The sequence below is a fragment of the Saccopteryx bilineata genome, chromosome 3 (assembly GCF_036850765.1).
Source record: "Saccopteryx bilineata isolate mSacBil1 chromosome 3, mSacBil1_pri_phased_curated, whole genome shotgun sequence".
Classification (NCBI taxonomy): Eukaryota; Metazoa; Chordata; class Mammalia; order Chiroptera; family Emballonuridae; genus Saccopteryx; species Saccopteryx bilineata.
This window is the reverse complement of record NC_089492.1, coordinates 180793827-180808315: the sequence shown is the minus strand read 5'-3', so window position 1 is coordinate 180808315 and position 14489 is coordinate 180793827. Positions and strand designations below refer to the sequence as shown.

The window sequence follows — 14489 nt, the reverse complement described above, 5'->3', positions numbered from 1 at the left end:
CAAGCAGAGGTGAAGTGAAGGTATGGAAGCCAAACAATGCCGGTTATATTATATTTATAGAAACAGCAAATACTTCAGAACAGCAGGTTGAATGAAGAAAAGGTAGTGGGAAATAAGGTTAAAAAAAAAGGTAGGGAGTTCTGACTGCCAGGCTAAAAGGATCTGGTTTTATTTTTAGCAGGAGAATAACATGAGCAAGACTGTGTTTTAGAAAGGACAGTCTAGCTGTGATGAATAGATGGATTGACAAGGGAGAGAATAAAGCAGGAAGTACTCTGGAAACCATTAGAGGAGTCTGAAGAAGAGCTAATTAGTCCCTTACATCCAAATCCCTCAGGCAGCACATGACCAAGCTGTCAATTCCCTGAGAAAGTGTCCTCTGGTGTTTCTTCCACTTCCTTGGTTTCTTCCATTAGCTTCTCCACCTCTTCCAGATCACTAAATGCTGGAGCCCCGAAGTTTGGTTCTGGGTTCTCTTTTCTCCTTCAGTTACATTTTCTCACAAGGCAATTTCATCCTGCTAGGTAGCCTTAAATACTGTCTATAAACTACTGACTTACCCTGATTTATGTTTTTGTTTTGAACTCTTCTTTGAGCTCCAGATTCATATGCAACCGCCTTTTGATAGCTCTACTCAAAAGTGGAGTAGGCTTCTCAAACAACATCTGCAAAACAGAGCCTCTTCTTATTCCAATCCCCTCACCTCAATTAATAGCATTACCAAGTTCCTCAAGTTTTGGTTTACCCACCCCCCTCTTTCTCCACATCCAAATCCATCAATAAATTCTGTCAACTCTATCTCAAAACATAAAAACATATCTTAGATTCATCCAATTCTCTCCATCATCACTGCTATCAACCTTGTATAAATATCCATTTTCTTTTTTTTTTTTTTCTTTCCATTTTTCTGAAGCTGGAAACAGGGAGAGACAGTCAGACAGACTCCTGCATGCGCCCGACCAGGATCCACCCGGCACGCCCACCAGGGGCGAAGCTCTGCCCACCAGGGGACGATGCTCTGCCCATCCTGGGCGTCGCCATGTTGCGACCAGAGCTACTCTAGCGCCTGAGGCAGAGGCCACAGAGCCATCCCCAGCGCCTGGGCCATCTTTGCTCCAATGGAGCCTTGGCTGCGGGAGGGGAAGAGACAGACAGAGAGGAAAGCACGGCGGAGGGGTGGAGAAGCAAATGGGCGCTTCTCCTGTGTGCCCTGGCCGGGAATCAAACCCGGGTCCTCCGCATGCTAGGCCGATGCTCTACCGCTGAGCCAACCGGCCAGGGCTATCCATTTTCTTTACCAAATGTAATCTTTGAGTTAAATCACCCATCAACAAAAATGTACTGAGCCTTAGACACTAGGAATAATGTGAAGAATGGCAAAAGAATAATACTAGGTTTGGGATATACACATTTTACCACCTCTAGGAACTTCAATGAGAAAGGAATAAAGCAGCAATCTGAAACTGATGTCATAGAGTAAATCTCTGGAAATGACAGGTTGAAGATCTTCCAGGACTAAAGAGAAAGGAGCAACTCATACACTTTGGTTTGAGAAGAATGGCTTCTTGAAAGAGCAAGGATGCACTGAGTTTTTGCAGTAAAGTAAAACTGATGATGATGGTGATAGGTAACATTTATCGAGAACATAGCAGATATTTTATTCTTAACCATTCTGTTATTCTCTTAAAGTTAACCAATGAAAAAGCACAGGTAAGTCAGAGTTTTAAGTTCAGGTTACTCTCCAAATTCTATTAGAAATAGTAATGACAATAATCAGCATGAAATAGTCTTCAAGTCTATCTTTTCCATGAAGACATCCTTGGACACCCACTTGGCAATCTCTCCTCCTCCAAACCATATAATACTTCTATCAGTGTTGCAGCACCTCACATGTGGCCTTATAATGCAGTTATTTCTGTGCAGGTGTCATCTCTACAATGACACTGCAGAGCTCCTGCTGTGCACAGATCCTCCCTGCTCATACACGTGCACAGAGCCACAGAGTCAGAGCCCACAGACACTCAGCAAATCATGAACCACAAGCAGAATGACTTAGAACACCTGCTTTTTCAAAGAAGCCCTTGCTATAAATATGGAGAATTTTATTCTAAAAAAAAAAAACAGAAACAAAACTTTTGTCACATAGTATCTCATTTGATAATTTGTTTGCCACTTGCATTTTTAAAAACAGAGTCTCTTATTTTTATAGTTTGATAGTATTTTCAGATCAAATAAGTAGAAAGAATTGAAATGCCTTCTTTTAGATTTTACCATATTTTAAATTTTACGTAATTCAGCAAATGCCTTTATAAAATTTAGCATAACAAATCCCAAAACTAAGGTATTCAACAAACAGCACGAGACTCAAAGTCTAATAGTATTTCTAAAGGGTGAAACTGCTATTTAATCATTTTCTCTACAGGGGCTGAATTATGAGGGCAGAATAAAAACAAAAAAGCATCATATTAATAAATAAATCTATGGAGTATTGCAAGAAGTATATTAAATCTGTCTATGTACAGAAATCAACTAAATCAGACATACAGATGCAAACATAACAGACTGGATAAATATCTCCAGGAACACAATCATCTCACACAGATAGAGGCACATGTTCTCTACATACTAAACTATTTCCCTAGGTACAGTGGTCAGCAAACTGAGACTCGGGAGCCACATGTGGCTCTTTGGCCCCTTGGGTGCGGGCGCAAAGGCCAGCTTAGGAGTACCCCAATTAAGTTAATAACAATGTACCTACCTATATAGTTTAAGTTTAAAAATTTTGGCTCTCAAAGAAATTCAACTGTTGTACTGTTGATATTTGGCTTTGTTGACTAATGAGTTTGCCGACCACCGCAAACAAATCCACAGTAAAAAGCTAACACAATGACCCCATAGGGCAAAATAACACATTCAAAATGCCAATTGCAAAATCAACTCTTAACATTTTTCTTAACACTTAAAAATGTTTAGGGAAAATTCTTTTAAAGTGTGATCAGCCATACTTTTTGTATAGAACACACTGGCAGAGCATCCCTTCGTTGTGGTTGAGGCGACAGACTCAATCACCATGACTACTTGTTCATAGGAAAGATCTTACTAGACATCTTTCAAAAGGTCCACCTACCCTTTATTATTACCAAGTCTGGTGTTTCCCAGAATTCTGCAGGCATAAAAATATGCACTGACAAGGCTGGTGGTTTATAGATAACTGAGTAGAAGATGGGTTGGAGGTTGGCAATAGAGTTGGCCTTTGGCTCCAAGTAAATTTTCTCAAAACTGTCTGCATCTTAAAAGCCTCTCTTGTTATTTCTTATACAAATTATGCCCAGGGGATGTTTACAGAACAAGAAAATTTTAACACACTAGCAGTAAAACAAGCTTCTTGAAAAGCAGCTAGTTCATCATAAAAACTGCACTAAATGCTTGTTTATCATGCTATTTATATAATATAGTTAGTTATCTACTTTGGGCAAGCACAGCCTAGAAAGTATTAAGATGATAGGATCCTGGAATCCTGGCAGTTAATGCTGAAAAGAATCTGAGTGATATGGTAACAAAGAAGATTGGAATTTTAAAAACAGACCCTGCCCAGGCCAAATAGCTCAGTTGGTTAACACTGTTCCGAAGTGCAGAGGTTGCTGGTTCAGTCCCCAGTCAGGGCACATAACAGTGGCAGATTGATGTTCCTGTCTCTCCCTCACTCTCTCCCTTCCTCACTCACTAAAATCAATAAATAAAAATTTTAAAAAACTGATCCCAAAAGAGATAGTGAAGGTCTAGAAATGGGCTTGTTGGTGGCAGCACTAAGTTATGTACTGAGGATTAAATTCCCCCAAACTTGAAATAAAATTACTTTCCTAGACCTGTTTTCCATGAAAATCTAGATTTGAAGAAGGGCAGGTGATTGAGACAAGTAGGATAAAGAAGGATGAGACAGGGGTATGGAGTATTTATTTATTAGTGTTCTTACTATATCCCACGCATTGTACAAAGCTCCTTACATACATTATCCCTTATAACCCACAATACCATATTGTAGGAACCATCACCCTCATTTAATAAATGAGGAAAATGAGGCTTGACCATGAAAGGACACACAGCTGATGAGTGCTAGGACTGGAATAAAAGCCATACCTCCTCCTGACTCCAAGGGTGTGCAACCTTTACCATCCAGAATGCAGTGCAAGGGCCTAATGCAGCCTATCTGAATGCAAGTGTGACCTACTTGAGATATTTTAGCCCCATCAGGAAGTTACCTACATAGAACAGCAAGTCTCTTGAATACTAGAGTCAGGTATATGAATTCAGAGCTATCTCAAAATTTCTGGACAATATCTCAGTCCACCCAGCTCTGTGAAAGTGCATCTTTTTAACAAAACTATTGAAAAGTTGAAAGCCATCATCACTGATAGATACCCCAACATGTCCTGGAAGATATCTTGTGATTTTCAAAATGAGGTCTGTTAAACTCCTTTAGTTTCACTGATGTACTAAAAAGTGCCCATGGCAACTAATCTGTTATATTTTTTTTACTCAAAATTATTAAAAGAATTCTAATACCTTGTGTTGCTAATTTTTTTAATTCAAACTTTTAATTGGCTAGCCATATTCTTAAGAACAAAACAAAACAAAGAAAAACAAAGCACCACTCTATCACTCATTATCACTAAGGCAGTGGGTTTGGGGTTCTCGCATCTACAGCCACGCCACCCCACCTGAAACTGTCCTCACAGATGCGGCAAGCTTTCGGTAGATAAGGTGGGTGGCAGGTTAAAGAAAAAAAAATCACACATCTCAGATCCAAAAGTATTCCTGATCCAGCAGCATCACTACTGAAAAACCTTGCTTGCACGTTTTCACACTTAGCAGTCACAAGAGCAGCAATGGTCAATGCACCGAGAGAAGCAGGATACTTTCATACTTCATAGCATCCAAATCCAGAGTATGGATGGCTTTGTATGGAGACAATATAATATAAAGCGTATGAACAGACTTTTAAGTCAAAAAAACATTAGTCTGGTGTGGCTTCATCATTTCTTGGCTCTGCAAATCCTGGTAAATTATTTAATCATTTTTCTTGTTGGTAAAATGGAGAGTACACCAACTCAAATGTTCATAATAGAATTCTATGAGTTAATTTAGACTAAGACTTTTAAGCACAGTACCTGGGGCATCGGAAGTGCTCCATAAATGCTATTGTTATCTAATTAATATCATTATCATCATAACTTCTTTTCTATTTTGAAGATGATGAGAAGCCTAAATTATGCCTGCATTATAGGGGGAAAAAATGAACACTCTAAAGATAATATAAATGTGTTGAGGAACAAGATTATAGACAGGAAAACTAATTAGGAAGCTATCACTATAATTGAGGCTACAATGATGTGGGCCTGATCTTAGGAAATGACCAGTGAAGACAGAAAAGCAAGAATAGACTCAAGAAACACTGAACTGGACTAGGAACTGAGTAGACATAGCAAGAGAGGGAAAAAGAGATGACAATGACTCCCAGGTTTGTGGTTAAATCTGTAGATGGCGATGCCTTATTGAGAAAAAAGTCAAATTTTGCTATAGAAGATAATTTGGGGCATGTCTTCTTTAGATTTCTGGTTGTATACCCACGTAGAGATATCCAGATGAAAACTGGTTTGAAGGTAAAAAGAGAGAGACCCAAACTGAGAGAACAGAGAAAAGCAAAAGATGATGCCATGGTTTTAGTTATGCTCACCTGAAGACTAAAATAACTAATTTCAGAATTTTGAAAGCATCTCTGAAAAAACAGTAACCAATGAATAAGCATAAACTACAAAATGGTTTTGGGTCATATAGACAAAATATTATTCCAAATTTAATAAACTGATTCTAAGACATTAAAAATTATTACAAACTCTGTAAATTATAATGCATAAGCTATTACCAATCTATCTTCAGAAAAAAGATTTCCTTTTCTTTAAAACCGAAGACAATCATAATTATGTTTTGCTGAATTTCAATAAGCCTTTCTAAAGATTGCGCTATCTTTAGTCTTGACAACTCTCAACTGTAAATATACACTTTTGTTTTATTAAAAACAAAAACTTTTATGAACCTCAATATATAGAATGGCATTTAGACAACTGGGAGGGGGAAAGTTTAGGGAAAGAGTACTGTAAACCAATTAGAAAAACTATTATTTTATAAGAATTAAGTCAGGATATGAGTTTTTAATATTGATGCCAGACATTCATTGCTCAAAATAAAACTTGAAGAACTTAAATGTCAGTCTTCAACTATTTTTACTGTCAACCCAAGGATTTAATCACTTGTTAAATATTCTAACTACATTTGTTCTCAAAACTACACAGAAAGTCTGAAACTGTCAAGATGGACTCTCCAACAGATATTTGAGAACAAGAATTTTGTTAAGTTCAATTTTTTGCCAAATAGTAAGCTTTGGTTTCACTTTGAAAGAAAATGTAAGTTGTGATTACATATTCATGAAACCAACAAATTCAGTTTCATAATAAGGGGTCAATGGCCTACCAAGTGTGATTACTATATTATAATAAATATAATTTATTATCAATTAACCACCTGGGAACCATCTAAAATCTAGCATCTGATCAGGGAAGCAGTAAAATAAAGAAACAGAGTTTGGGCTTTTTCTTAAAAAAAAATCTTCTATGTCTCTATTTGATTTTTTCAACTTATAGAATATAGTTATGATAACTGGGGCTTTAGGGGGGTTTTTTTTGTATTTTTTCTGAAGTTGGAAACGGGGAGGCAGTCAGACAGACTCCCGCATGCACCCGATCAGGATCCACCCGGCATGCCCACCAGGAGGCGATGCTCTGCCCATCTGGGGCATTGTTCTGTTGCGACCAGAGCCATTCTAGTGCCTGAGGCAGAGGCCATGGAGCCATCCTCAGAGCCTAGGCCAACTTTGCTCCAGTGGAGCCTTGGCTGCGGGAGGGGAAGAGAGAGACAGAAAGGAAGGAGAGGGGGAGGGATGGAGAAGCAGATGGGCGCTTCTCCTGTGTACCCTGGCCAGGAATCAAACCTGGGACTCCTGCATGCCAGGCCGATGCTCTACCACTGAGCCAATCGGCCAGGGCCTGATAACTGGTTTTAATATCCTCATTTGCTAATTCTAACATCTGTGTCAGTTCTAAATTGGCTTTGATTGGTTATATCCTCAATATGTTTGCTTAGTAATCTTTGATTTGATGCCAGATGTCTTTACCTTGTTGGGTGCTAGATATTTCTATATTCCTACAAATATTTTGAGCTTTCTTTTGGTATAAATTACCTGAAAAAAGTTCAAAGGATCACTTTTTTTGAGGTTTGCTTTTATGATTCATTAAGCAGGTCTGGAGCAAGGCTCATTATAACCACTGTTGAGGGAACTTCCTGAGTGCTCTTCCCAATTATATAAGTTTTTCCAGTCTGACTATTGGCTAACAGACACTCTGCAGACACCAGGCACTGTTAACCAATCCTTTTGGATTTTTTTTCTCCTGCATCAGATAGCTTCCTCACATACATCATCAATACACTGCTAAATATTCAAGAGAAACCCTTACAGATTTCTGGGATTCTCTCCGTATAGCTCTATTCTCTCTGGCACTATATCCTGTGGCCTCTAACAGCCTCGGTCTTCCTAGCCTCTCAACTCGGTCTCTCTAACTCAGAGAGTCTACCAGGCTCTTCCTGGGTTCCTCTCCTCCCTACACTGTAGCCATGAAACTGTATCAAGGCAGAATACTGGAGCAATCACAGGGCTCACCTCATTTGTTTCCCATCTATTAAGTCTCAATTATCTCCATTGCCTGATGCCCAGTGTCTTGAAAAGTATTATTTCAGTTGTTTTGTCTGGTTTTTGGTTATGTCAGGTGGGAGAGTAAACCTAGCCTCTGTTACTCCATCTGGGGCACATACAGAAGTGCCCTTTTTGTAAAAGCACCAATAAGGAAAGTTCTCCTGATCCACTCCGCGCTCAACATCCAAATAGACCTCCACCGCAGAACCAAGTTATTGCCTTTCCATATATCCTTTGGAAGAGGTGCGCTGGAAACTCCTCTATTGGATCCAAAACCATCTTTACCCTGGAGAATGGCATTGGTTTCTTCTGCTCAAGCCAGGCTTATATGTGCCACATGCCTGCCAAGTCTCTCTAGCACCACCAAACCCAACTTTCTGAAATGGAAATACAGGTTAGACCGATGGCCCACTACTTATGTCATTTAGCCTGGCCTGTGATGGTGCAGTGGATAAAGCATCAACCTGGAATGCTGAGGTCACCAGTTCAAAACCCTGGGCTTGCCCGGTCAAGGCACACACAACAAGCAACCAATGAACAACTAAAGTGAGACAACTATGAGTTGATACTTCTCACTCCCCCTTCTCTCTCTCTAAAATCAGTAAATAAAACCTTAAAAAAAACTGAATCATTTAAAATTAAAAACCACTAAAATCACAGTTTTTCAAGATGCAGCTATTTTCAGAAGATAATATGGTGCATATGGAAAAGAAAAAGGATCCAGAAGTTGGAAATAAATATTTTCATTAAATTATACATTTATGTCTAATTTTAAGTATAGTAAAACTAATTATTGTGAGAGTTTCAGTAAGCATTCTAAGGAATATTATGGTGGTACTGGAAAGATTAAAATTACACAATTCTTTTTGGCTTTACTTCTTCATTCTCCTTAACTTATCTATTGCTCATGATTCCGGGTCTTTACACCTATTGTTCTTTCTGCTCAGAACCATATAATCCTAGATCCTTATACAGCTGTCTTCTTATCCAGGCCTTTATCCTCATGTGTTTTCTCAGGAGGGCCTTCCCTGCTCATCCTCATCAAAACAGTCCTCGTCCACCTGACCACTACAACATAATCCTGATGTATTTTCCTCAAAGCCTATAGAATTATCTGATTATCCTTCATAAATTACACATTTATCATATATTTTCCCTCACAGCCTGTGACTAAAAATGTGAATTGACTCCAAAATCTCAAGTCTGTATTTCTAACTGCTAGCTAGGCAAACTCATATAAATGGTTTTAGGTTCTTTATTTTGGTTCATATACTAAATATTCACTCTTCCTACTTGATAAAATGTATTTCCCATTCCTTATAAAGGCCTATGCAAGGGATTCTTGAGTTATACTTGGATGGTTAAACCATCTTCTGTGTTATCTGACAACTTAGCCACTGGCACAAGTTATTAGGAAAGCTATAAACAGGCATTCTCCCTCTACAACTGTACAGTTTAATATATGTCACTTTCATTAGATAACCAGCTGAATAAGCATGCCCTTTAACGCAGAAATGGTTTAAACCATCTATTCAAATGTTTTTCAAGGGCAGACCATGCTATTGGACTCCTCCTTAGGAGCACACATAAAGCTGCATGACCTCTCTGCCCACTGTGAGAATCACTCCCAGTGTAAGCCCCATTACTGTGGGGGATGGGTCATGGCCTACTTTCGTAGGGGATAGTAATCTATTGTCTGCTGGGAACATCCATCGAACGTATGATAAAATATCATATCTCCACTCACAACTAAAGATATATTGATATAAACATCTGGGACTGATTCAGTTTGTTTCAACTCAAAAGTCAAAAGAAGTTGTGGGGGGAGGAATGGTCTGAAAATCTGCTTCTGATGCTGGTCTCTAAACAGCCAGAGGATTTCATGTAACTCAATTTCTTCCTCAACTCCAGTATCTGCTTCCCTGTCCACTTCACAGGCTCTGGTGGGAGCTGAATGAGAAAACGCACTGGAGAGTGCTATAGAGACTATTCACATTGGAGATGTGTGAGAAATTATTCTTCCTTCCTCCATTCCCTCCATCCCCATCCAGCTGTCTGCCCAGATTTTCTGGAAAGCTACAGGGCAAGCAGACATTGTAAACACACACACACACACACATCATATAGCCAACCATTTGTTCATATATTATCTTCCCAGAGCAAGAACAGTAAAATCACAGAGTATGCAGACACTGGCAACACACACACACACACACACACACCATACAGCGAACCTTTGTTCACACGTTCTCTTCTCAGAGCAAGAAAAGAAAAATCATTCATTTAGTTTGTAGTGCATATTGTTAAAAAAGGAAGGTTTTTTTAAAGAAGTTCTTCTCTTGTGGATTATATAACAAAAGGCTTAATTTTAGTAAAAATATTTGAACATTTCTCAAATAGTGTTATATAGAATACTATAGTTTAATATGTACTACATGCAAACTGCTTATTTAAAAAGTTGTGAAACACTGACATGTATTGCCTCCATTAGGCAAATACAGGGTATCTGAAACTTAATCATGGAATGTTTTAGTTGTTGTTTTGTATATTTCCGAAGTGAGAAGGGGGGGGCAGACAGACAGATTCCTGCATGTGCCCTACCGGGATCCACCAGGCATGTCCACTAAGGGGCGATGTTCAGCCCTTCTAGGGCGTTGCTCTACTGCAACCAGAGCCATTCCAGCGCCTGAAGCGGAGGCCATGGAGCCATCCTCAGCACCTGGGCCAACCCCGCTCCAATGGAGCCTTGGCTGCAGGAGTGGAAGAGAGAGACAGAGAGAAAGGAGAGGGGGAGAGGGGGAGGGGTGGAGAAGCAGATGGGCGCTTCTCTTGTGTGCCCTGGCCGGGAATCAAACCTGGGACTTCCACACACTGGGTCGACGCTCTACCACTGAGCTAACCGGCCAGGGCCTATCATGGAATGTTTTATCAGTGGCCACCTTCTCAGCCTAGTATCAAAAATAGTTTTTGTACATTTCTTACATCAAACAGTACCCACAGGGTTTATGATGAAGACGAGTCCCTTTCCCCAGATCTCTCCACCTTTCTATCCTTTCACAAGTAGCCATATTGAATTCTTTCAATTATTTCTTCTGGTATTTACCTCCATTATTTCTAAATGCTATGCCAATACTAATATTCATTTATTTCTATTTTAAATATTACTGATTTCATGCTGTGGACAATGAGGACTAGCATTCCTAAACCCTTCCTATCCCTCAGTACAAACATGCTTCCTCTCCCCCATCTTCTCATTAAGTTATATTACAATTCTGGCTTAAATCCGTATTCTACATTTAATCATTACAAAGTTATATAAACATTGCTTATAAATGGACCATGTAGTCTATTTCTTATCTTATAAAACTGTGTTTTCCTTTAGTGTTAATAGTTACCTTGTTTAGTTTTTAAAAATATACTATCACTAATTCATCATCAAACTCTCCATCAGAGCTGATAAAATTCTTCTCAAAGCATATCAGACAATCTATTAGCTTGCTTTCTCCCCCCTTTAGAATCACTACTCATAGAACTATCCAGAAGGGTCTTCCTGCTTCAGTTTGACTGCGTGCAAGGCCTGCTGACACTTCTCTCTCCCATCATTCTGGGAATTCCCTTTGTTTCTTTTCTAAAATGGACGGATCCTCTTGAGAAAAATCCATCTCTCTTCTGCGTGCACCCTCCTCCTTCCTGATTTACCCCCTTGTTTACAAAGCATGTCCTCCAGTAGTTTCCTGATAAAGTGTGCACAAAGGCTAAATGTGAGCCTGGAAATGACTATTTCCTTATATCTGATGAAAATTTTGCTAAGTATATATAAAGTAAAAAACCATTTTCTACTTCTAGTGTTCCTGAAAAGTTGAAGTTCTTTTGATTTCTAATCTTTAATATAAGACCTTTCTAAAGGCTTTTTTTCTTGTTTTTTAAATATTTTATTCAGTTTAGAGAGAAGAAAGCAGAGAGAGAGAGAGAGGAGCAGGAAGAATCAACTCCCATATGTGCCTTGACCAGGCAAGCCCAGGGTTTTGAACCAGCGGCCTCAGTGTTGCAGATCGATACTTTATTTACTGTGCCACTGCAGGTCAGGCCACTAAAGGCTGTTGAAATTTTTATTTCTAGTATAGTAAACTGACAAAAATACATGTTGATAATGAATCTTTTTTCACTCATTTTTCCAAGTATTTGGCAGGCTCTTTTAACTCTTTCATATCCTTCAGTTCTGAACAATTTTTTTTTGTATTATCTCTTGAATAAATTTGTTGCCTTTTCTCTCTTTCTTTCTGAACTCCTAGTAGTCAGATATGTGACCTAAAAATTAATGCTCTAATTTTCTTAACACTCTTAGCTTTTTTCAGTCTTTTTGTTCTCTTATATAAAATACTAACATTATCATCCAATGCTTCAGTTAAAGTTTTCTCTACTTCTGCCTTCATATATTTTATTTCTAAGAGCTCTTTCTTGTTCTATATTCCTTTTCTATAAAATTCTGTTCATGTCTCCTAAACGCAAATGGTCTCTTACAAGACAGTCTCACATATCTGAGGCTATTAATTAAAATTCTAAAGTCTTCTTTTGCTCAGTGCAGACCCAGCTGTTTCATCAGAGAACTCCCCAACTGTCTGTACTTGCAGACCTTTTCTCCTGGGCGGGTTAGTTTTTTAGCTGAGCCCTCTGTACAGCCTGTACAGCGGATAGAAGTCTGGCTGACGGAGTTCTCAGAGCCAGTGAAGAAAGAGGCCTACAGAGTCTTGTGTTTACTATGTAGACTTTCAGTTAATTTCTCTGTTCACAACAGAGTAGCAATTCTCCCTTACCTTCTCTCAGTGTCCTGGATGCAACCTAAGGTCACTTAATGAGCTAGGGTTGGGGTAATGATGTGGCTGCGCAGAGGATCAGGAGGTCTAACATCTCCAAATATGTACTATTAACACCCTTTACCTTTAAAGGTTCATGATGCCTTCAAATCCCGAACCCCCCTGGGGTTCTGTGGGGCACGTCAGCATGCTTCATGTCCTAGTCCCTGCTACCAGAACCTGGCTCCCAGCTTCGGCCCCAGCCTTCTCTACTCTGCTGGGCCCACACCACTCATTACCCACCTCCTCCGTTCCAAAATATTGGTGCCATTTCTTCTTCTAGTCCTTTTGTTCTTGTGAATTATAACTTTTAAAAAGTTCTTAATTATAATTTTAGTAGGATTTCAGTGACTATGTTCAATCCATTGTGTTAAATGGAAGTTCTGTATCAATCAAAACTAATTTGGTGTCATTATAGTAACCTTCATCATATTTCCAGTTTGATATTCAAGATTAAGTAGAAACAGCCAAGAAAGAGCTTAAAATATAAATATGACAGCTCTGAATAGTAAATGTTCTACATGACTTATTATTTAAAAGACTTTTTTTTATCACTCTACATTTGACTGAACTGCTCTACTTTCTCAGCGTTGTCAACTCAAATTATTTATATTGCAGCCAGTTACTAATCAGCCTTATATATGTAGTCATACACATGCGCAGCCTGGCTATATAAATTGCTTTGAAATGTTATCTTTGAAAAAGATACTTCATCCTTTCACATGCCGAATAAGACAGGTTAAGAGTTTCAGAAAGACTATAGTTTATAAATGGTATTAAGCAATGTTTCACATTCCGTATTTCTGTGTTTTGTGTTTAGAAAAGCCAGTTAACTAGAATGGAGAATCAACAGAGATTCTGTGAGCAAATCGGTCTGCTTTTATTTGACTTTTTTGAAAAACCTGTCTCTCATATTCCGTAACCCTGCAAGAAAGTATCATTCTCTATTTAACAACAAGAAAGCCAAAGATAGGTCATTTGCAACAGGTCATACAGGTAGAAAGTGGCAGAGGAGAAATTGAAGCTTAGATCTGCAAGGACTTTTCATAATAACCAAAACAAATTGTGTTTCTGTTAATAATTTTGAATTAAATCAGTAGTAATTATTTCAGGATAAAAACATGACTTCAATTTAAATCACAAGCCTAATATCTTACCAGAAAATTGGATACAAAATACTTAGGCATTGTAGATAAAGATTTACCTTATAAACATGCTATGCCTAACCTGTGGTGGCACAGTGAATAAAGTGTTGACCTGGACCGCTGAGGTCACCAGTTCAAAACCCTGGGCTTGCCTGGTGAAGGCACATATGGGAGTTGATGCTTCCTGCTCCTCCCCCCTTTCTTTCTCTCTCTCTCTCTCTCTCTCTCTCCCTTCTCTCTAAAATCAATGAATAAAATCGTAATGAAGAAATAAACATGCTATCAGTATTAACTCGCCAGTAATGAATCCCCATAGTCTTCATTTTAAACATTCGTTCCTGGTGATTCTTATCACTCGTTAACATTTATTATCCCTAGGGATAATACAGACCTGTCTGGGAATTTCAGAATGCTCAGTTTTCATCTCTACCCCTTGGCATTCTAGACAACTTTATCATTGTGATAATCCACAATACCTACATTTCAGCTTGACTTTTTTTTACCTCCTATATGCCAGTGACCAGCACTTCATGTCAGCAATCTACTCCTCCTACTGCCACACTCTCAACCCAGAAATATTCTATTGATCAATCATCATAAAATCAGAAGTGTACTCTAACAAACCTATCTTTTTCCTCTCCCAGCAAATCCGCTCTTCAGCCGCAGCCAGATCCCAATCTCACTCAT

General features: G+C 38.8%; 1 protein-coding gene across 4 annotated transcripts in view; it reads right to left on the bottom strand.

Moving 5' to 3' along the window:
* DTNBP1 (dystrobrevin binding protein 1) overlaps positions 1-14489 on the bottom strand; it is a 176393-nt gene that overhangs the window by 96730 nt on the left and 65174 nt on the right. The window lies entirely within an intron of this gene.